This window comes from Callithrix jacchus, chromosome 12 (genome assembly GCF_049354715.1).
Source record: "Callithrix jacchus isolate 240 chromosome 12, calJac240_pri, whole genome shotgun sequence".
Lineage (NCBI taxonomy): Eukaryota > Metazoa > Chordata > Mammalia > Primates > Cebidae > Callithrix > Callithrix jacchus.
The window spans coordinates 106,716,657-106,741,106 of record NC_133513.1 but is presented as its reverse complement, the minus strand read 5'-3'; the positions used below and the strand labels follow the sequence as shown (position 1 = coordinate 106,741,106).

The 24,450-nt window shown below is 41.7% G+C and overlaps 1 protein-coding gene across 1 annotated transcript in view; it reads right to left on the bottom strand.

Moving 5' to 3' along the window:
- The window catches only part of PLEKHS1 (pleckstrin homology domain containing S1), a 53,371-nt gene that overhangs the window by 3,425 nt on the left and 25,496 nt on the right, over nucleotides 1-24,450 (bottom strand). Inside the window, exon 15 of the mRNA XM_009010303.5 lies at nucleotides 2,123-2,171. The gene's annotated coding sequence lies outside the window, so the exon portion shown is untranslated. The remainder of the gene's footprint in view (nucleotides 1-2,122; nucleotides 2,172-24,450) is intronic.

Sequence of the window (24,450 nt, the reverse complement as noted above, 5' to 3'; positions counted from 1 at the left end):
GATATTGTGAGGCCAGGAAATGCAGCTGACTTTTAATAGTATTGTCATTATTTTATTTGTATATTTATTTTTGAGATGGAGTCTCACTCTGCCACCAGGCCGGAGTGCAGTGGCATGATCTCGCCACATGGGAACCTCATCTTCTCGGGTTCAAGCGATTCTCCTGCCTCAGCCACCAGAGTAGCTGAGACAACAGGCATGTGCCACCACACCCAGCTAATTTTTGATTTTTTAAGTAGAGACAGTGTTTCACCCCGTTGGCCAGGCTGGTATCAAATTCCTGAACTCAATTGATCTACCCACTTTTGCCTCCCAAAGTGCTGGGATTACAGGCCTGAGTCACTGTCCAGTCACAGCCAACTTTTAATAGTATTATAATTAGGTGGAAAGACATTGAGATTTAGTGCCCAGCCAGGTGGCTGGCTTAGCCTCATCATGGAACCCATGCTGCTGGGTTTTCTCTACTGTGGCTTAATATGCAGGAGCGTCCAGAAGATGGTCATAAATGACTCATGCAGGGGAGAGCAGGAAGGGTCAGGGGAGAGGATCATCCAGCTAACAGTGTGGTTAAAGATAAAACACCACCAAACACACCTGAAAACCTGGCACCTGAGAATAACTCAAGGCAAAAAAGAAACAAACAAAATCCCCCATGCTTTCTATTTTATATTCCTTTTTTTTTTCCTTTGGTGTGGGTAAGACATCTTGCTCTGTCACCTAGGCAGAAGTGCAGTGGTGCAATAAGGGCTCACTGCAGCCCCCAGCTCATGGGCTCAAGACATCTTCCTGCTTCAGCCTCTTGAATAGCTGGAAGTATAGGCATGTGCCACCATGCTCAGCTAATTTTTGAATGTTTTGTAGAGATGGGGATCTTGCTATGTTGCCCAGGCTTGTCTCAAACTTCTGAGCTCAAGTGATTTTCCTGCTTTGGCTTCCCAAAGTGCTGGGATTACAGGCATGAGCTACAGCACCCAGCCTATTTAATACTCCTTAATAACCTGTTAGCCTTCATTTTTCATGAGTAGGAGAAGAATACACATATTTATTTAAACTGAAGCCAAACTAAAGTATATCAAAATTAAGTTGTTTTAAATAAATAATTGAGATGAATGATAAAAAACTTAAAGAAGACAGTTCTCTACTTTTTATTGCTAAAGGTTTATGTTGCTAACTAAGATGTTTTCCATTATGACAATCCTAATAAGTTTGGGAATAGTGCTCACCTATTGACCCCATACACGTATTTTTGTTTTGCATTTTGCTTTTTCTGAAGAGGTGGTAGATGAGAAAGATCTAGTTGGCAAAGGTAGAGAAAGAAAAAGCTGGAAAGGAAGAGGGAACAGCATGTACAAACAGCTTGCTGTGGGAAAGAGCTTGAAGCATTTGAGGTACAAATGGAAACCAGTATGGGTGAAGTATGGGAGCTCAGGAGAGAGTGATGATGCTGGAAGCAATGTTATTATACAGGGTCTGGCTGAATATAGCCAGGAAGTTGGGTTTTATGCTAAGTGATAGTAGAGCACTCTGGGAGTAACCTGATCCACATATTCAAGATGTGAACTTGTTTCTCAAAATTTACAATAAAGAAAAATAGAATAAGACCAGGTGCGGTGGCTCATACCTATAATCCCAGCACTTTGGAGTCTGAGATGGGTAGATCACTTGATCCCAGGAGTTCGAGACCAGCCTGGCCAACATAGTGAAACCCTGTCTCTATTAAAAATACAAAAATTAGCCAAGCATGGTGGCACATGCCTGTAATCCCAGCTACTCAGAAGGCTGAGGCAGAAGAATCACTTGAACTTGGGAGGCACTGCTTACAGTGAGCCTAGATTGTGCCACTGCACTCCAGCCTGGGCAACACAGCAAGACCCCATCTCAAAAAAAAAAAAAAGGAAAATATAATTGCCCCTATTTTGTTGCTATCTTGAGTTTTAGGGTTGGCTGACTCTTTGTTGCTGCTAATTAATTAAGTAGACATTTTATTATTTTGAAATAAATGAATTCTTAAAGCAATGACTACACTTTGGGAATATCTGAAAAGGTAGCCAGCAACTAGCCCAGGACCCCAAGCCACAGGAGAGCTTGCTGACCGCCGATGGCTAACGCAGATCATACTTACTTCAGTCTGGGAAGGAGACATTCAGATAATAACTGTAAATCAGCAATGTCTGTAAAACATCAAAGGAAATGCACGAGGTGAAAATACGACTCCAATGAATGGAAACGACGGAAAATGTTGTCATAAAATAGTTGCACAATTTCGAAGCGTTAACTATGTTTTTTTTTTATGCTCTGCCCAAAATTGTTGATGCTCAGGATCCTAAAGAAAGCTGAGTAAAAATTTCCAAGTAGGCTAGACTCTAAATTCATGCAGTGTAAAAATGACCTTCGGTAGTAACACGGAAGGAGGGGATTTCAGTTTCAACACTACACTTTTCCAGAGGATTAGAGATGTCCCTCTGACATTCCCCATGTCCTCGAATAAGCCATTGGGACGTATCATTGACTCAAAAACTTATTTAAAGCTTTCTTAAACCCATCTTTTTTCAACCTGCACCTCCCCATGGATGAGGAATTTCTTAATTTTTTAGGCATTTAGAAATTTTTTTGGCATTTAGAAATTTTTTCATCCTACTTTCACTTCTTTCAAACTGCACTTTCAAAATATCACTACTGCTCCACGGTGTTTCTATCCAAGCTCAGTGGCTCAGTGTCTTCTCTTTCTGGGGAACGCTGCAGGGAGAGGGGAGGGCAACACCTTTGGTACCTTTTGAAGGAAGTTGTTGAGGATAGGAGGAGGGGAATTACCCAAGCACAAATCGAAAAGGAGCCACTGATTACTAATGGCTGGTGTGGACTCCCTAGGAGAAAGGAAATGAACATTTTACAAAAACGCTGAAGAAAAGCAGTTTAGCATCATCAGTGACTCAGGAATCAAACAGCCTTGGTTGGAATTCTAGCCCCTTAGAAGGTTATTTAACTTTTCTACACCTTAGATCCTTCTATAAAATGAGCTACTATTTAGTCCTCACTCCAGGGAGCAATTACATTGTAACTGAGAAGATTCATGCATGCTAGGTGTTTTGCGCAGAGCAGGTGCAATCAGCACCCAGGAATGTTTGCCCTGACCTTCCCCCAACCATGCTCCCACATTACAGAATGCCATGTCGAAGGCTCCTCCAGGCTTTTATCCTGAGGAATCTTGGTAGGGCAGCCCTCACTCCCAATCCCCTCAGACCCTTCAGAGGCCTTCTGACCCCTCTCCAGTGAGTCTTGGAATGTGGCAATTGAAATTGCCTCAAGGATTCTAGGTACATTGCAGTGTGCACAGAGTTTAGTTTGCATATTCCTTTCTGAGGATGCTTTACGTTTTGTTGACATTTGTTTTTAGTTCCAGTACTTTGAGCTCACAGGAGACTCTATAGGGAGAACTCACAGGGGCTGCTGAATCCCATAATTATTTAAGCGTGATTTCCTTGTTCCCTCGCTTACCTTGAAATTTTCTACTTTAATTCTGGCTTCTCTCAGAACACAGTGAGCTCTTTTGCCATTTATTCTTAGTAGCTTGGCATTCTGCTTCTAGAAAACGTATCGTGATGTACAAACTTGGAGATTTCAATTCTGAATTACTTATAGCAAAGTAAGACTAATTCTAGCACATATGCCTGGGAGGTCATACCTAGTATTTGCAGTTTTTCTATTCAGAGAAGAATCATCCGTCTATCCCCAGTCTTCGGTTGAGTTCTCAGTTCTTCAGGCCTGGATTTATTTTGTTTTAGGCACTACATCCACGCGCCTGAGTGAACTTGCATTTTAACTTTACGTGACATTCCATCCATATCTGAGATTTGGCTTTTTGCACAATTAGATTTTGCCTCCTAAGCCCCATGACTGGGGATAAGCACAGCCTTCAGTTCAGACTGTCAGGAACACACTCAAGTTAGCTGTTCCTCTAGCCGTCTTTTTGCCGGGCATTGTGCCAGCACATCCACTCTAGTCTTGGGCTAGGGAGATGTGAATTACAATGCCAGTGTTTTCCTGTCTTTACTACCTCAGAGATTTCTTGTCATGAATCAAGCAACAGAGCTGAAATTGATATTTAACTCTGCAAACTTCCCAGCGACAGAATGCCCAAATCACTACATTAGACAAGAACTACCTGCAAAGCTGTTCTTCTGTTTGTGTGTTTTGTCAGCCTTTGAAAGATTAACCATGTGTGGATTTGAATCCAATAAGAGATACATACTTCCTATACACTGTGGAACGAGGAAGCAGCAAGGGAACTTAATTGGTAGCAATCTGTGTCTTTCTTGTGATGAAAATAACAGTGTAGACCACATGTGGTAGCTCATGCCTGTAATTCAAACACTTTGGGAGGCCGACGTGGAAGGATCGCTTGAGCCCAGGAGTTTGAGACCAGCCTGGGCAACTTAATAAGATCCCGTTTCTTTAAAAAAAAAAAAAATTACAAAATTAGATGGGAATGGTGGCATGTACCTATAGTCCCAGCTACTGGGGAAGCAAGGCAGGAGGATTGCTTGAGCTGGGACGATCAAGGGTGTAGTGAGCTGTGATCACACCACTCCACTTCAGCCTGCATGACAGAGTGAGACCCTGTCTCAAAAAAAAAAAAAAGGAAGGAAGGAAGAGAAAGAAAAATAAAAAGAGAGAAAGAAAGGAAGAAAGAGAAAGAAAGAAAGGAAGAAAGGAAGAAAGAGAAAGAAAGAAAGAAAGAAAGAAAGAAAGAAAGAAAGAAAGAAAGAAAGAAAGAAAGAAAAAACAGTGAGGACATTCTGCATTTTAAAAGCCAAGACTGATTCTGTGTCATTCTTGGTACTGTTTTGTTCTGACTCCAAATTCTAACAGTACGATGAAAGCCAAGCCTTTTGTAGATTAAAATAAATGACAGTCGTTAATCTCCCTCTTGCTCATCTACTGCTATATTATTTACAAAACCTTGTCCCAGTCATCCCACTTAGCCAAACCCAGACCAATCTGTGCAGCTGTCCTGATAGCCCTTACTCAGAGCTTTGGTAGTTTGTTCTTTTCTTTCCAGAACCAGGTTTGGACAAACTAAGAAAGCTCCTAGAAGCAGGTTGAGGTATAAGAATTCACCCACTTTCCCCCTGTATCCTTCTCTTTCCCCAAATGCTACTACTCTGCTTTTGTTTATTCTACTCAGACTTGTAGCCTAGTGTCCTTCCATCACAGGGTGCCTGCAGAAAACCAGGAGGGGAAGAAGGACTCTCCACCCTTTACTTGTTTTCAACGGGAGCCTTCAAAACCAGCAGATCATCTTCGAGTCTGTCGGTGCTTCCTACTGATCGGTACAACAGATCTAGAAGTTACGAGTCCTAGGTTCAAGTTCTCATTTTGCTACTAACTGAGTCAATTTGAGCAAGTCTTTCAGCTTCCTGGGGTCTTTAAACCTCATTCTGTAGATGAGAATGTTTGATTGAACGCCCCCCCCCCCATACTCCATCCAACCCCAGCGTGCCATGTATTATAGAGAAGCTTTGAGTGCCTGCTGTGAATGAGACAGTCTTAGCACCTGCTCCTCTGTAACTGGAGAGTGCACTTGGGGAGTGAAGGTGCCACAGGAGCCCAGTTTTATCAGGATAAGGCTATGTGTCATGGAATGCCCAGGCTGCTGACTGCTGAGGCTCACAATTTTGACTGCAGCAATTGAAAGTAATACTAAATGCAGTTCGTAAACAAGTCTGTGAGCTCTTGGGAGGCCAAATATCATCAAGTCTTTTGCAATTTGTTAGCATAGGGACAGATGTTTGCAAATTGTAGATATTTACATAGATGAAATACAATACTCTAAGGGGATTTTATTGGAATGAAATGTCCAATCATCATATTGTAAATTTAATTCCAACCAGAATCTTTATTAAGCCTTTGGGGCAGGAGGACATGGGGATATAAACATTTTAAAACTAGGCTGCTCTCCAGAAGCTAGCACTCGAAGATGCAGCAGTTGCTGTTGCTGAAAAGATAATCTATATTAGTCGCATTTAAGTAACTTTAATCGAACCATTAACTTCTTACTAGCTAGTTCTTGAAACATCAAGAAGAAGCCAAGGCAGGCACAGGTATTTGGAACAATGGCTACATTTTCAGTGAGTACTCCTAGCCACACTTGATAATATACCAGGGTTCCTGTTACATAACAGCCCTTAGTTTAGGCTTCTCCACGTGGAAAACCCTTAAAAAAATTATTGTTAAGGGATTGCCCTTGAAATTCCAGTATACCTGAAAGCCAACTTTAATTAAAGAAAATAATTAACACTGGTGCACTTGAATCTTTTAATGGTTTGCATTTTCATTATTTTCTCTTCTAAACCCCATTTACAATAGAAAAAACTGAGATTTCTGGAGATTAACCTGCTCAAGATCACATTTTCTTTTCTCCTTTTTATTTTGAGATGGAATTTTGCTCTTCTCTCCTGGGCTGGAGTGCAATGGTGTGATCTTGGCTCACTGCAACCTCTGCCTCCCGGGTTAAAGAGATTCTCCTGCCTCAGCCTCCTGAATAGCTGGGATTGCAGGCACCTGCCACCACACCTAACTAATATTTGTATTTTTATTAGAGACGGGGCTTCACCATGTTGGCCAGGCTGGTCTCGACCTCCTGACCTCAGGTGATCCACCCACCTCAGCTCCCAAAGTGCTGGGATTACAGGTGTGAGCCCCTGTGCCCGGCCTCAAGATTTTCATGGCACGTTTTCATGTCTTCAAGAGTCCTCTAACTTTAACTTAAAATTCCATGATTCTTTCTAAAATGCTGATGATTTGAAACACAGATAAATGTAGACATAACTGTGGATAGATACAGATGTTGGTTCAGGGGTCCAAAGCTTCAGTTAGGAGGAATAAGTTCTGGAACTCTATTATACAGCATGGCGACTGTAATTAATAATATGTAGATAGTATACGTCAAAACTGCTTACAAGAGTAGACTTTAAGTGTTCTCATTACAAAGTGCTAGGTATGTGAGGTGATGGAAACCTTAATTAGCTTGATTTAAAAATTCCAAAATGTATATATATATCAAAAAATCACCATATATAGCTACATAAACATCACCATATATATCTATATATAATATCACATCTATCTATATCTATTTAAATATCTATATTTTATGCATCCTATAAGATGAATAGATAAGTAGATGGATGTATTTTTCCTAATAACTTTGTATTCTTTGGAGGTAAAGAAGTCCTCAAGAGGGCTGTGTGCGGTGGCTCATGCCTGTAATCCCAGCACTTTGGGAGGCTGAGGTGGGTGAATCACCTGAGGTCAGGAGTTTGCGATCAGCCTGGCCAACATGGTGAAACCCGTCTCTACTAAAAATACAAAAATTATCCGGGCATGGTGACAGGCACCTGTAATCCCAGCTGCTTGGGAGGCTGAGACAGGAGAATCACTTGAACCCCGGAGGCGGAGGCTGCAGTGAGCTGAGATCATGCCACTGCACTCCAGCCTGGGTGACAAGAGTGAAATTCCATTAAAAAAGAAAAAAAAAAAAAAAAGAAGTCCTTGAGAAAGAAGAAATCCTTTATTCAGTAACATTTTTCCTCCCCATACTTTTCCAGGCTTTCATATTCCTTGCCTTGGTTGCCTGCATTGAGCTTCCCAAATATTGGACCCAAGTATAAATTTCAAGAAAAGCCGGAAAACCCCGCGTCCATCTTTGAGAATAATTTTAACAAATTCTTTGATCCTTAAAGATTCCTTTTGGTGTCCATTGCGCAGTGGCCAGTCTTCATCAGGGCTGGGATCTGGTCTGTGTTTTAAATTTCCCTCTACTGCCATCTGCTGGTAGTATATCTGCAATGGCATCTTCCAGAACATAGGCCTCATGATCATTTGTGTCCTGGGGTCAGTTTCTCTGTAGGACTTAAACAAGTGATTCTCAATTCCAGCTGCATATTAGAAACACATGGGATATTTTCCAAAGTATAAATGCCCAAGTCCCACCCCTAGAGATTCAGATTCATTTGGTTTGAAAACTATCACTGGTATTTTCTGAAAAGTTCACCAGAGAGTTAATATGGAATAGGTAGTCAGTGTTGAGCCCCACTGGCCTGAACCATCAAATCTAACTAGTACAGATAATGAGGAGGTGAATGTAGCCAAGGAAGATCTGCATTCAATTTTGTCATATCTAGACCAGTTCTCCAATTCATTCTGTACTGTTAACACAACTCACTTCACCTCTATATGCTTTTTATGGATTAAAAAGATTGAAATCAATTCTTTTATCTGCAGTCTTTCAGGATTTTCATCATGACTAAACAGAAATACAACTTAAAATAAATCACCTTTATTATTTTTTCACATTTCATATTATAAGCTATGATATAAACAAATACTGAAAATAAAATGAGTTATAAAAAAGATATAATTCAGAAAAAAGTAGGCTTGCATTTTAGATTAACGTTCCTGTGAATGTTGCGGCCCTTTCCCACATGCGTTCGATGCTAGACTAGGAAATCAGAAGCTTGATTACTTTGTAAACAGGTAGATCGAAAAAATTTATTTTAGATTGAATTTTGTGTAATCGGGAGGAAAACTGAAAATTTGCAGAAGAAAATAATGTAAGCTTGATACACATACGCGCGCGCGTACACACACACACAATACATCATATACAGAGCCTATGTATTTTGTATATTACAAATGAGTGGGAATAAGGGTTTGATTTTCTTGGAAGTGAATTTAACAAATGATCTAAGCCTATCTAATAAAATAAGCAAGCATCCATCCTGTTTTCCTAGGAGATATCCTATAGGTTTGAGGGTCAGGAAGCATCCCCAGACCCAGCTAACCCCAATCTCAAGCAGCCCAAATGAAAATGTGGTATTCTTATTCTAATCAATTCTCGTAATTGTTGGGATGCTTTCTATGTTGTCAGAAGAGGATGTCAGTTTTTTTAAATCATCGCTTGTACCTCTGACATACTAAGCCATCTGGAGTTAGATGTCACAGAAGCTGTGGCATTTTCTCCTTAACTATGTGAGCTTTCTGGAAAAATAGAACCAAAATCAGAACCAACTAACCCACCAAACAACAATAACAAAAACTCCGTTTCGTAACTTTTGGCTTTTAGACGTTGAGCTTAAAACTTTTAGGAAAGTCCCACAAAATTCGCAGTCTTGTTAAGGAGTGATTTTTCAGTCTGATGAGAGAGACTTGTCACTGTTAGCCCCAACGGCAACTTCTTTGGGGAAAAATATATAATAATGGAACATATGTGATTCTTGAACAAGATGGATTTGAAATTTTCACTGAACTTAAAAGATTTCCAATAAATACTACTTTTACAAACATTAAGGTGATGTGAAAGAAAGGTGGAGTAAATTCAGTTGTTTTCAGTCTTATTGCCTGATTTCAACTTGATTTAAGTTCTAAAAATATTGTGAAATTATTTTCATGGCTGAACAAATGAGTTACAAAACTAGAGAGATGGCAGGGCGCAGTGGCTCACAGCTGTAATCCCAGCACTTTGGGAGGCCAAGATGGGTGGATCACGAGGTCAGGAGTTTGAGACTAGCCTGGCCAATATGGTGAAACCCTGTCTTTTGGTGGCATGTGCTTGTAGTCCCAGCTACTAGGGAGGATGAGGCAGAAGAACCGCCTGAACTCAGGAGTAGGAGGTTGCGGTGAGCCAAGATCATGCCACTGCACTCCAGCCTGGGTGACAGAGTGAGACTCTGTCTCAAAACAACAAAAACAAAAATAAAAACAAAACAAAAAAAACTACAGAGATGTGATGTTGAAATAATTCGAAAATCCCACTAGCTCAATCTCTCACCTTTATTTTATCTAGAAGATTAAATTATTGTCCTGGTGAATTCTCAATATTAAAATTTGAGGTTTAGAACAATGGCTATGTTTTTGGTGAGTATTCTTAGCCACACTTGAGTAGATTAAGATTCCTGTTCTGGGTGGGCTATGGTGGCTCACACCTGTAATCCCAGCACTTAGGGAGACCGAGGTGGGTGGATCACCTGAGGTCAGGAGTTTAAGACCAACCTGGTCAACATGGCGAAACTCCGTCTCTACTAAAAATACAAAAAAATTAGCTGGGTATGGTGGCAGGTGCCTGTAACCCCAGCTAATCAGGAAGCTGAGGCAGAAGAATCACTAGAACCCTGGGGGCACAGGTTGCAGTGAGCTGAGATCGTGCCACTGAACTCCAGCCTGAGCGAAAGAGTGAGATTCTGCCTAAAAAAAAAAAAATTCCTATTCTGATCATTCAAAACAGATCTAGGGGGATAATGTGATTTTTTAAAGTTCTGTTAAAATTATTTTGTGCATGGAAGGACATCATTTCAGTGCCCTTTGATACTGAAACGTAAATAGCTAGATCTAAATTCCCCAGATCAGTGTCAATCTCAACCAAAATGTTATCACTAAAACGAATTGTCATACCTATTTAAACTATTTAAAACTAAACAGGATTGCCGGGAGATCTATTGGATTTAAACGTCATCAAATTGTTTGGAAGGGAAGGTTTATTATTTGGAGGGCAGACAGGTTTAAAATCAAGGTGGGACATAGAGAACTTACAACATATTCAAGGTTGTACAGTAAGTTGGGAGGGAGGGACTAAATTCAGATATTTTGGTGGTCACCGATATCCCATTGCTTAGGAGCCCCACTGTCGAACTCATTGATAATAATACTCTCATTTTAGTTCTCCTGATAAATGTAAACCTCTTCAGATTTTAAACCAATTTCTTGCCTTTTTCAAACTGTGCACCTTTTCATTTAAATGTTAAATTCCAGAGCTCTTTATTCCAAAAGATGTCACTAGGAAATGTCTGATCCATTCCAACTGCCTTGCAGAAATGTAGCAAAATTATGAAGCAAAAAAGTATTTGGAGTCTTTACAAGGGTACTCATTGGGACTGCTATTTCTCAGGACAAAGACAAGTTATTCAAGAGATTACATTTGTCAGAAAAAAAAGAGAAAGCCAAGGGCATGCTGGCAGTGGAAACCCAATCTAGCAAGACCCAAGGTTTTAGGAATAACAGCAAATTCACAAAGGGGTTTTCATGTTATCAGTGTGTTAAATCTATTTAAAATTTTTTGATGATTAATTTAAAATATGTGTATTTAGTCCATAGCATATACTTAATTTTAGCATCAGTACACTATTAATTTTCCTCCCTTCCTTCCTTTCTTTTCCTTCCCTTTCTTCCCTTCCTCCTCTTCCTTCCTTTCTTTTCCTTCCCTTTCTTCCCTTCCTCCTCTTCCTTCCCTTCCCTTTCTTCCCTTCCTTCCTTCCCTCCCTCCCTGTTCCTTCCTCCTTCCCCACCTTTTTCCTTCCTTCTTTCCCTCCATTCCCTCCCTCCCTTTTCTTCCCTTCCCTTTCCCCTTCCTCCCTTCCTCCCTCCTCTATTCTCCCCTCCCTTCCCCTCCCTTCCCCCCCCTCCCCTCTCTTTCCTTTTCTTTCTTTCTTCTTTTTTGAGACAGGGTTTCCCTCTCACTGGTCATGCTGGAATGCAATGGCATAATCTTGGTTCATTGCAACTTCCACCTCCCAGGCTTAAGCAATTCTTCTGCCTCAGCCTACAGAGTAGCTGTGACTACAGGCGCATGCCACTGCACCTGGCCAATTTTCGCATTTTTGGTAGAGGTGGTGTTTTGTGATGTTGGCAAGGCTGTTCTCGAATTCCTGAGCTCAAGTTATTCATCCGCCTCAGCCTCCCAAACTGCTGGGGATTATAGGCGTGAGCCACTGTACCCGACCTCACTATTAATTCAGTTCGGATGTCAGTTAATAAAAAGTCCCTAAAATAATTGGCAGGAAATATATCGTCTTTAACAACTTTGTGTGGAAAACAGAACTATTATTGTAATTTTTATGCTGGAATTGAAGTTACCAAAAGGTAAGCTCCATGAGATCAGCAATTTTTGCTGCTTTTGTCTGTTGTTACAGTTCTGGTGCCTTGAATAGTGCTTGGAGTGTAATCGGTGCTAGAAATATTTGTTGAGTGAATGGCTTTTCTTAAGCAGATACAAATTGGCAAATAGACAAAACTAAAAACGCGGACAACTTACTGAAGCTAAAGAACACTTAGCACTTAGGGCTTCTTCCTGCTATCAAGTATCATCGGTTTGCGAGTAAGGAGGTGAATTTGGTTTTGACATTGATTTTGTTTTTACCAAATCTTCAGCCCTTGTATTTCCAGTCACGTGCTCACCTTGACAGTCTGCAATGTCAGAGATGGCGATAGAAAGAGGGGTCATATTTAATGTGTCTTTATGTCTTCAGGGTGCCTTGTGCCTAGTGGATATTCAATACATATAGAGTTGCATTGGAACAGGCAAGTTAAGTTTTAAGCATAGCTTTCTATTTTTCTTGGCAAATTTTATTCTGGGAAAGAAACGCCATAAGGGCTGAACGTATAGACATATCGTTATTCAGTCCTGCCACAATGATTACATTTGGTTTTATTTCCAGACCTGAAATGAAAATCAGTTAACATATGGGAAATGCCATATAATTCCTCTCCACCTGCCTGTCATTTTCTAAGAAAGTGCTAGCTGCATACTTTCCCATGTGGTTTTACAGTGGATTTATGTTGTATTAAGATACTGTGGTTACTAAGCATTTCGATATGAGGCCCCCTTTGAGAGTCAGGTAGGATGATACTCACTGGCTACGTTTGCCCTGTGCTGCCCCCGGCTAGGTAGGGCTCATTCAGCTAGGGAAAATTCATTCCTGGCTGAATTTTCATAGGAGGGCACCAGGGGCAGCAGGACACTCAAGAAGCGGGTACAGTGAGTGCACTTTCTGCCTCCTCACTGCCCTTCCCCTGTCTTATCAGTCCATATTTTTTGAAGTCACTGCAGTGTTTTTGATTGCTAACTTCAATACACTTTGCTTCCTTTCCAAGCGGCAATCCTCATGTCTACAGCAATGGGATCCAGAATTTTCCATCTGAAAAGACATATGTTTTTCCTCGGCTTTCATTTAGTCTTTAATAATTGGCATCCCAAGAAAATCAACAGAGTGTTTACAGTAGCAGCTTTACCTGATGGTCCCTAAGTTTTTAAGTGATTCCTTCCTACCAGGCACTCAAGGAGCAAACTCCCACTAACTGCTGGGGACTCCAACTTTGCACAGCATTTATACCGAGAGGCTGTGTGACAAGTTGACTGACTGCCGTTCTAGATGAACAGAAGCAGGTGTGGATGCTTCAATCATGGTGGTCATCAAAAAAGTAGTTCTTTCTGAACCCAAAAGACAATGACCGATGTTGACTTATATTGAAGCCAGATCACTTCCAGACCCCTGAAGTCACATAGTCACAGGATTTGATTGCTTTATTTTGTGAAGGACAATGAGGGAAGTAACTTTTTTAGATCAAGTCATTTCTATATAAGAGGTCTAAATTTAAATTCTTGAACGGCTTGGAACATGAGGACTAACAAGATAAAAGAACCCAAGACATCCTCTGATATGATATCGTGCAGAAAGAATTCGTTTGTTTAAGGGCTCAAAGAAATGAGCAAAGGATCAGAAATCTGGGAGAAAGACAGAAAGAGACAAATGTGAATAGGCACATGAAAGAATGAGTCTAAAATTATAACAATAACCAAATATGGAACTCTTTGTTAAGCATAATGGGATTAAAAGAAATTTTGACTGCAAAACAAAGACCTCAAAGAACGATCTTCCTCTGAAAAATATTTGGGAAATGTGTCTCTGTAAAGTATGTCACGTGGCTGCCATCTGTCAGCTGAAATTAAGGAAATAAAGCAGCTTATTCATTGACCAGCCAGCCTGTCATTGTTGTTCTCTCAACAATGAAATAATAGACAAGTTATTAAGTTAAAAGGCTATTAGTTATTAACTTTAAAAAGGAGAAGAAAGGCTAATTTTCAAAAGGGAAGAAAAGTAGGTACTGGAAACCACCTTGATTTTGTGTTGACTTCAAGATAAAACAAACAAAACATGACATCTATTGACATTGGCAAAAATGAAATGCTTCAGTGATGCCCAGAAAAGGTCAAGTCAAATGAGGGGGATTTGTTGTTCCGTCAAAGGGTAGGGCAAGTTTTAGGAATCTGGGTGAGATGTTGCATCTGTTAACATTTTGAGGGGAAAATTAGTTCACATAGACTTATACGCCCAGTGACTATAGAAGCCATCTGGCTTTCCATATTCTCTACACAATCTCTCTCCAACATGTACTATCATTCCTGGTTAGACAAGAATGTGGAGTTAGATCTTAGTTCTACAACTTAATAGCTGTATGACCTCTCTGATCCTTAGTTTCCTCATTGTAAAATGGGAATAATCCAACACCTAGCATTATAAAAATTATTGGGAGGATTAAGTGAGGCAATGATTACAGAGGGCTTGGCTCATTTCCTGCTGTAACCAATCAACAGATGGTAGTTTTCGTTATCGTTATGTGCAGTGTCTCTTCACTATTATGTTCATTTTAAGTCATTTTTCTCGCTACTTGTCTTTCCAAATGTCATTCATCCTTTAAGTCCCAAGTTAAGCCCTGTCTGTTCCAAGGAGCCTTCTCTGAGTACAATGCTTGTATGTATATTCTCTTTCTCTGAATTCTTGTATCATTTATGGTTTATATGGTTCAGGCACTTAAATACCTTTTCTCTTCTGTTTCACAATACTTATTTCATGGCAATTAGTCATGTTTCCTTGAGTGGATTTAGAATGATAAGCCTGGCCAGGCATGCTGGCTCACACCTGTAATCCCAGCACTTTGGGAGGCTGAGGTGGGCAAATCACAAGGTTAGGAGTTCGAGACCAACCTCGCCCATATAGTGAAACCCTATGTCTACTGAAAATACAAAAAATCAGCTAGGGATGGTGATGAGTGCCTCTAGTCCCAGCTACTTGGGAGGCTGAGATAGGGGAATCACTTGAATCTGGGAGGCAGAGGTTGCAGTGAGCCGAGATTGCACTATTACACTCCAGCTCAGGCAACAGTGAAAGACTGTCTCAAAAAAAAAAAAAAAAAAAAAAAGATAGGCCTTAGGGCTTGATGCTTTTCTTAAAAGATTACATTATTATTTGTCAAAAAATTTCCATTTTGCTAATGTGGTAATTGTGACCCAGAATGGTGAAGTGAATTTTCCAAGCTAAAGGTCAAACTCAGTGGCACATCAGTAGGACTCTAAAGACTGTGCCTTATACAGTGGTGCATGGGCCCTGGAGGGAGGCCAACCTTGGTGAAAATCCATGACCTTGACACAGTTATTTATCCTCTCTGACCTGAAAAATGATGTTGACAGTACTTACCTTGGAGAATTGTTGAGGAGATTAAATGGAATAATGTTCATCAAGTCCCAGTACAACACCTCACATTGTTGAGTAGATATTCGAAAAATCAGATCACTTTCATTTATTTTGTTTGTTTTGAGACAGAGTCTTGCTCTGTCACTCAGACTGGAGTGCAGTGGCACAATCTTGGCTTACTGCAACCTACAAGTGATCCTCCTGCCTCAGCCTCCTGAGTAGCTGGGACTACAGGCATGCACCACCAACCTGGCTAATTTTTGTAATTTTAGTAGAGACAGGGTTTTACCATGTTGGCCAGGCTCATCTCAAACTCTTGACTTCAAGTGACCCACCCACCCTAAAGTGCTGGAATTACAGACGTGAGCTACCATGACAGGCCCATTTCTTTTGCATCTTTAAGAATAAAGAAGATATCTTTTATAGTGGTTCCAAACCTGTATTAAGTCGCACTGAATAAATTCTTGGTTTACTGTCTCAGGGCAAAGTGGAGGGCTTTTGCTAATGACAAATGTTAGAACTCTAGTATCTCTAGAGTCTCTGAACCATATAGCTCTAAGAACTCATCTACATAACCAAAAGCAACTAGAGACTTGGTGTACCTGTGAGCATTGCAGCTGCACTTTGTGGAAGGCTTTACATTGTGAGATGCTTACCTCATATTTCAATTCAATTAGACATGCAATTGTTATTATTTCAAGTACTCTTAAAGACTCTTTTGCGGTTTTCTAATTTTTTGCTTTATTTTTAAAGACTCTCAAATATAAACATGACCAAGGTGTGATTTTGCCCTCAAAGAATCCACAGATTTGTGTGGAATAACAGATACATTTACAAATAACCTCAATAGATTTACATACTGCAGAGGTAATGGATACAAAGTGATGTGGAAATATAGATGGGACAATCAATTAGGCCCAGGAATGAAAAGCAAAGAGAGCTGTTGAGAAGCGTGGCATTTGAGCTAGACCCTATGGGTTGAATGTTTACCAAGTAAATACATACTTTATTAAAATTGTTCAGGGCATTTTTATGCTTTATGCTTCTTTCTCTCCAATTCCTAGATCACGGAGAGTTAATAAGGCAATCCTGATATTGTTTTAATGATCTGGGTAATCTACCCTCTCAAAATCTATCAAATTGGGAAGGAGGGATAGCAGGGGAAAGGAGGGTTGCAGATATGAAATTATTTTGATGATCATGAATAGCGTGCAAATGCCTAACAGCCAACATAAGACCGTATGAAGGGAGGCATGTTTCCAAAATTGATGGTGACACTAGTATCAAGTCTATTTATATAGCTCAATAAATAAAGACTACGTTAAAAATGTTCAGAGCACTGCCTAATAAATCCACAACGCAGCTCAAGTTTGGCTTATGTAAGCATGGAGGAATCTTGGCAGACCCCTTTGCAGTTTCACTCATTTGAAAAGTGTGAGATATTAATTAAGGAAAAGGTGTTTTACAGCATCTAGGCTGATTTGTGCTGGCAGCATCTTGCTAGCTCTCTGTAGTTGCTCAAGACTAATTTCTTCCTAAATTTCCCTCTTCTTGAGTTTGAGCCCATGCCTCCTCCACTGGGCTCACAACTAGAGCTTCTTCTGGTCTCCTAGTTAGGGACCTTATGGGTCATTATTGAGGATTTTGAAGACCTTTTCTCCCACAGTGTTAAATTTTATGTGATTTTGCCTGGCAAGATGATGGGATTGCAAGATAGCCTATGAGAAATCAGGGTTGGATTAGCATATAAGGCAAACACACACACACACACACACACACACACACACACACACACACACACAAAACCCCCCAAAACAAAACAATCAAGGGGTTACCTTTCTTTGGAGCACAACAAAATCCTGCTAGTCCCAAATATGTGAAAATAGCAATCATGTTTTCTTAGCAATTTCCAAAAGAAGGCTTTGGGGGATAAAGTGTGATTTGTAGCTGCTTTACCCACTATCAATAGCTACTTAGCTTTTGATGAGTTGAGAAATATGCCATTTGTCTTGGGTGCTTTATTGGCATCTTTTCACTTTCTCTGAAGTCTAGCTCTGCACATTCTGCCCTTCTAAGCATTGAGTCTGCTCTTGTCCTTTCCTGCCATCTTTTTGCTCTGTTAAGATGCATATAGTCATTTACACTTTAGTATAAATGGATTTTCAAGTGGAACCCCTGATTTTCCAGGTAATTTTAAGATTTGATGATTATAGTAATTATTACCTATAAAGGAGTTAAAGATTCTCATTAAGGATTTCGTCATGTTGCTGAAGCTTGTCTTGAACTCCTGAGCTCAGGAGATTCACCCGCCTTGGTCTCCCCAAATGCTGGTATTATAGGCAGGAGCCACCATGCCTAGCCTCTTTTTTATGACTAAATAATATTCCATATTATTTATTCCATGAATACACATTTTATTTATCCATTCCTCAATTAATGGAGATTTTTGCTTTTTGGCTATTATGAATAGTGCTACCATGAATATTCATACATATGTTTATGTGTGGATATATATTTTCATTCTGCAACGGAAATTTTTACCCCTAAACAATTTTCACACCTGTATCCTTAATTAGGCTATCACCACCCTGAGGGAAGATATTTTATTCCAGTTAATATCACCAGTGTTTGACAGTCCCTGAACCTGGAAGATGCTGGAAAAGTGCTGACAGTGACAACTGACAGGGATTACGGAGCTCTACAGGACCCTCGAAAACTTCTTTGACCCTCCAGTTACATTCTGGTGGCTGTGCATTGGGGGTTTGGCCTGTTCTAGAATATTAAGTGAATCCTATTCATTATTCAAGACCTGGAATCCCTCCCACTGCACCTCTCCACCCCAACTATATCTCTCCCTTGAACCTTTTTCCAAACCAACTAGATGGGATTAGTCTTAAGACTTTTGTGTTTGTAACGGCAAGTCGTTACTTTAACAAAGGATTCCATATTTGCCTTGTAGGTATCTGTGTATGTGTTTTTATTACCCTCACTTGATGACAAGGTCTACCAAGTCAAGGACTCTTTATGACTTATCTTCTGTCCAGAGGACTAGCCTAATGCGTTTGTCACTAGAGGTATGCGTTAGTTTCATGTTAACTTGAGTATAACAGGGAGCCAGGTGGCCAGCTCAAAGAACGGGTGTGAAACATGATTACTAGTCATAACGAGAGCCGCCACAGAATTCCCCTGGCTCCTGGAACCACAAAAGAAACCACTCCTGTGGTTCTTCTGGGCGAAAGGCCTGGCTATGATTGCATGTTACTGAAATAAGAGATGTTTAAAAAAGCTGAATCATTATATGAGTCATTCCAACATGTTTCTTGTTTTTACTTTTGGAAAGTCAGCTCCATGTCTGATTCTATCTGCACTGCCATCCCTTGTTGGATTCTCCTCTTTCAGAGCTCGGTTTCACCTCCTCTTCCAGGAGGCCTGTGGTCTACAAAGCCAGTCTTTATGGTTTGCATTCTGGCTCTGGTACTAGCCATAGCCTTGAGCAAGTGATTTATCTCCTCTGTGCTTAACCCAGGAAGAGTAAGAGTCTGGTACTCTGTCTCTGGTACTCTGTCTCTGGCTAGTACTCTGTCTGGTACTAGCCATAGCCTTGAGCAAGTGATTTGTCTCCTCTGTGCTTTAACCCCAGAAGAGTAAGAGTCCTGGTCTCACAGCACTGTTCTAGGAGTCAGTAGAGTGTTTGAATATTGCTTGACAGATAGAAGGCACTCTCTGCATGTTAGTCATGGCTGCCATTTTGTTCCATTATGATTTCCTTCCTTTCTGAACTCTGCTGTTTGATAGTTAATTGTCCTCTGATTTTTCTTGGAGAGTAATTTTATTCTCTCTCTAATTGTTTTTCTGGTGGTCTCACCTACCCAGAACACACCTGGGAGCCAAGAGGGAAGCAAATGGAAATACCTCCACCACCACCACCACCACCAGTAGCACCAAGGCAACTGAGAACTCCAAATCAGTGTCACAGAGCCCCTGTATTGAGAACCAGCGTCCTTTACTCACAAAACCTCTTAAACTCACACTCAAAGCCTATTGACTCCTAGTGTGTGTGCAGTTAGAACAAGCTGCATCCTTTCCTTTTGCAGCCCACAGCATAAAAAAAGCAGTCCAGGCCAGGCGCGGTGGCTCACGCCTGTAATCCCAGCACTTTGGGAGGCCGAGGCGGGTGGATCATGAGGTCAAGAGATTGAGACCATCCTGGTCAACATGGTGAAACCCCGTCCCTACTAAAAATACAAAAAAATTAGCTGGGCACGGTGGCGTGTGCCTGTAATCCCAGCTACTCAGGAGGCTGAGGCAGGAAAATTGCCTGAACCCAGGAGGCGGAGGTTGCGGTGAGCCGAGATCGCGCCATTGCACTCAAGCCTGGGTAACAAGAGCGAAACTCCGCCTAAAAAAAAAAAAAAACAAAAAAACAGGCAGTCCAGGATCAATTGGTATAGGGGAAAATGGTCCCCCACAGCCTAGTACTCCTTAGGAGCTATTTAGAATGTGGTAGATATTTAGAATGCCTGTAATCATGTCCCTGAGTGGGAGAAGTTTAAGAATGTAAAAGTGTTAACCAATTTTAAAAAGATTCTGATTAATATAAGCTAAAAATTAAACTTATAGAATAGCATCATTTCAAATGATATCAGATAAACAAAAGATCATGGCATGCTCAATTTTTCTCTTCCTCACCATGTAGTAAGCTCTTTTTTTTTTTTTTTTTTTTTTTGAGACAGAGTTTTGCTCTTGTTACCCAGGCTGGAGTGCAATGGCATGATCTCAGCTCACCGCAACCTCCACCTCCTGGGTTCAGGCAATTCTCCTGCCTCAGCCTCCTGAGTAGCTGGGATTACAGGCTCATGCCACCGTGCCCAGCTAATTTTTTGTATTTTTAGTAGAGACGGGGTTTCACCATGTTGACCAGGATGGTCTTGATCTTTTGACTTCATGATCCACCCTCCTCGGCCTCCCAAAGTGCTTGGATTACAGGCATGAGCCACCGTGCCCGGCCTAAGCTCTTTTTTTAAGAGAGTTTTAGATCTTCTATTTCTTTTATGTCCCCGTAACAGCACCAAGCTTATTAACTACTGCATAGAAACCTCTTAATTGTTGACAAGAGAGCTTATATTAAAAGGGCCCAGTCTGGTGATTCATGCCTGTAATCCCAACACTTTGGGAGGCTGAGGCAAGTGAATCACTTGAGCTCAGGAGATCGAGACCAGCCTGCAACATAGTGAGAACTCATCTCTTAAAAACAAAAACAAAACCACAAAAAATTAGCCAGGTGTGGGGGTCAGATGCAATTAATAAATGCTAATTCATGAATTCATAAACATTGTTCATGAATTAGTATTTAACACAACATTCCTTCTTTTGACATATACTTATTGAGCACTTGTTATGAGCCACGCCCTTTATTTCTATGCTAGGAATATAGGGGCGAATAAGAAATATGTGAATTGTTCTCCTCTTGGGGGCTTAATACTCTGGATCAGTGCTGGCCTCTGGAACGTTCTGTGATGATGAAAATATTTCACATTTGTTGCCATCTAATACAGTACCAACTTGTCACATAGGGTTATTGAATGCTTCAAATGTGGCTAATGCAACTGAGAAGCTGAATTTTAAATCTTGTTTCATTTGCATTAGTTACAGTTAAATGGCCACATGGATCTAGCAGCTATCGTATTGGGCAGCACGGCTCCAGAGTCCAGTGCTATGACTGCAAGAGTCCCTTAAGCCCCCCTTAGTTTTCTAGAACCATCTAGCCAGAGTTGATTTGGAGAATGGCCACCAAATCCTACCAGATTCTCAATCAACAGACAAAGATTTCATTAACTCAGACATTTTAAAGAGTTTTTTCAATCAAGCACATATCTTGCATGTCCACAAAGTTCAACTTCACTGAAGAGCTCTGAGCTAATCCAGCTGAATCTGAACATTCTCTTCCTTTGGGCTTGTTTATGATATTTTAAATTCCTCTTATCATCTCTAGGGGAAGTCACTTGGCACAAGCTCTGGAGAGAAATGGGATAGAGGTGGGGGGATCGTGGTGCACCATCATCTTAGCTTATTAAAGAATTGCTGTGATTCTCCGCCTGTCCTCTCCACTCCTCCTCGACATATGCAGACACACTGAGTACATATATTGAATGTACAGTGCTTCCTTCTCTAGGTAGAGAAGAATGCCTTCCTGGAGTCTACACTCACGTGTTGACAGCTTCAAGTAAGGATGCATGTATTTGGCCCTGTGCATTCATTCCATACCATACCAGCTATTTTTAAGACTTCACTCTGAAGGGTTTGCATCTTCAGCCAAGAGAACAAAGTGGAAACATATAGACTTCCTCTGTGGCCTGTTCTGGAGGCATAAGGCAACCATTTGGAAGGGAGAGCAGGCTGGAGAGGTGGTGCCTCCAGATGCCCTGCTGAGAAGCACGAGTGCAGGAAAGGTGTTGGCCTGGGAGGTGGAGGCATGGCCTGGAGCTGGGGAGGGCCAGGCTAATATCTCCACATGTGTAGGCTCTGGTTTCTTCCCCAGAAAGACTGAAGGGCTGTACCAGATTTGAGCCAAGGATGTGATGGTCAAGAATAGCTCCAGTCCATTCTCATGAACTCCTTTCCTCTAGAAATCTGCCAGGCAGGGCCATCCCTGGCAGGACAGCTGGGCCAATCAGTCTGCAGTCCCCAGTCCCGCATTCACCACCTACAGCTGGTTTGGGACAAATACCAAAGGCAGCTCTGGTAGCAGAGAGAACACAGGTGGCAAAAGGCGCTGAGGGTGGGTGTGGACTTGGCTGTGGGCAGCTTGTAAGGAGGGTTTATCCCATCCTCCTAGCTCTGGCAGAATTACACATATATGAGGCACAAGTGTTTTTCCAGCCCTGGCCTGGGAACTGTCCGCATCTCCCAGCAGCCTGTCCTACACCTTTCTTTTCTTAGCCATGCAGCAGAAGAGGACCCTAAAAGTTCAGGTCTGAGACAGATGGCTTGATGACTGGGCTTTGGGGCCAGTTTGGTCATGAGCTTCTGTTGGGGCCACTCCCATTGTTAGGAGAAAGAGCCTCAGTGGACCCCTGGGGACAAGTGGCCCCCAGCCCTAGAAAAGGGAAGGCACAGAGGAATGAAACCTGGCCCTGAGGAGTAGCAGGCAGAAGTGGCTTTGCTAAAGCTAAGCTGTGGGCTCCTCTCTCCACCTCAGCTGCACAACAGCATATAGCAGTGCCCAGCTCCTCCAGGCGCTGGTTGTGTCTGTCCCCAAGTAGCAGATAACAAGGAGTGAAAGCCAGGCTTCTCCCTTCGGGAATCAGGCCTTTTTGGAGATGGGAGGTGGTGATAATCTTTTACCTCTTTCAGAACTATTGGAAACTGTGGGCCTTCTCCTTTCAAATATGCCTGGGTGTGTCCTCCACGTTCTGTGGCCTCTCAGAGGACCACACGTCTCTCCATGGGACCCCAGGGATGATGCTCCCCAGTGTTTGTTCCCTGTTCCATCTGCAGTCAGTTCCTCTTCCAGGAAGGTGGCTGTTAGAATGCAGATTCCAGGGCCCCACCCTGGATCTACAGAATCAGAATCTTTCAGTTAGGGGAAGCTTGGCATCTGCCCTGAGATTTCCCTTGGTAATAAACCCCTTATGTGAGAGAAGCCCCCAGGGCAGGATCCTCATAACAAGGACCCCAGCTGGCCCTGCTGTGGGAGGAAGAAAGTTCTGGGATTAAGAGAGGGCCAAGAGCAGGCTGGCTGATCTCCCCGGGGTGGACTGGGAAGAGCGTGTGATTGGGAGCCAGGAGTTCTGTGTTCTGAGCTCAGTACTTCTTGAGCCGTGTCAGTGATTCAACCCCTGAGGCCTCCCGCTGTTCTTTACCTCATTGAGGGGTGGATAGACTGGTGGGTAAGGTTTGTGCACCCACCTCTGTTTAGCATTGTAGTGTAGCCTCTGAGCAGACTCAGGGAAGGATCTTTGGGTATCAAAGCAGTGTATCCACCCACACTGTTAGTTGCCATGTGGTTTTATCTAGAGGTTTTTTTATTTCTTTCTTTGCAGTGGCTTGGCTTCTTCTGAAGGTTTAAAAAATATCTGCATATAGCCAGGTGTGGTGGCTGGCCTGTAATCCTAGCACTTTGGGAGGCCAAGGCTGGCAAATCATTTGAGGTCAGGAGTTCAAGACCAGCTTGAACCCTGGATCTACAGATTCTGATTCTGTAGATCTGGGGTGGGGCCCTGGAATCTGCATTCTAACACCCACCTTCCCTGAAGAGGATCTGACTGCAGGTGGAACAGGGAACATTCACTGGGGAGCATCATCCCTGGGGTCCCGTGGAGAGGCACATGAGTCCTCAGAGAGGCAGCAGAATGTGGAGGACACACCCAGGCATTTTTGAAAGGAGAAGGCCTGCAATTTTGCCAACATAGCAAAACCCCGTCTCTACTAAAAATACAGAAATATTAGCCAGGTGTGGTGGTGGGCACTTGTAATTCCAGCTACTGAAGCAGGAAAGTCATTTGAACCAGGGAGGTGGAGGTTGCAGTGAGCTGGGATCATGCCACTGCACTCCAGCCTGGGCGATAGAACAAGACTCTGTCTCATAAAATAAAAAAAAGGGAATATATTTATATATATATATTCCAACACTTGTATTTTTTTATTATGAAAGTGACATATGCTTATTGCAAAAAAAAAATTCAAACATTACAGAAATGCCTCTCTTCCCATGGTCAACCCTGATTATATTTCTCAGAGATAATTCTTACTAAACATTTGATTCTAAGCTTTAGTTTTTTAAAAAAAGCACATAGAGCGACAGTGGCACAGAGTACACCTGTGGACTGTTTCCTCCTGATCAGGCAATGTGCTTGCAGGGAAACCTTGTAATAGCCCTGGGAGGCACAACCTCTCACCTAGTGAGGGCTGAAGAAATCTGATACACACATATACATATACAAACACCAAACATCTATTTTTGCAAAAGTGGGATGATGTTATTCTTTTTGTACAACTTGATTCTTTCATTCTTAACATAACAAGAACAATTTTATATAACTGTGCGTGCTGAACAGTTTACCATCTGCAGTGTTCAATGAAATGAAATCAGAATTAAGCAATCCCCAAATGATTTCTATTTTTTGAGATGGAGTTTTGCTGTTGTTGC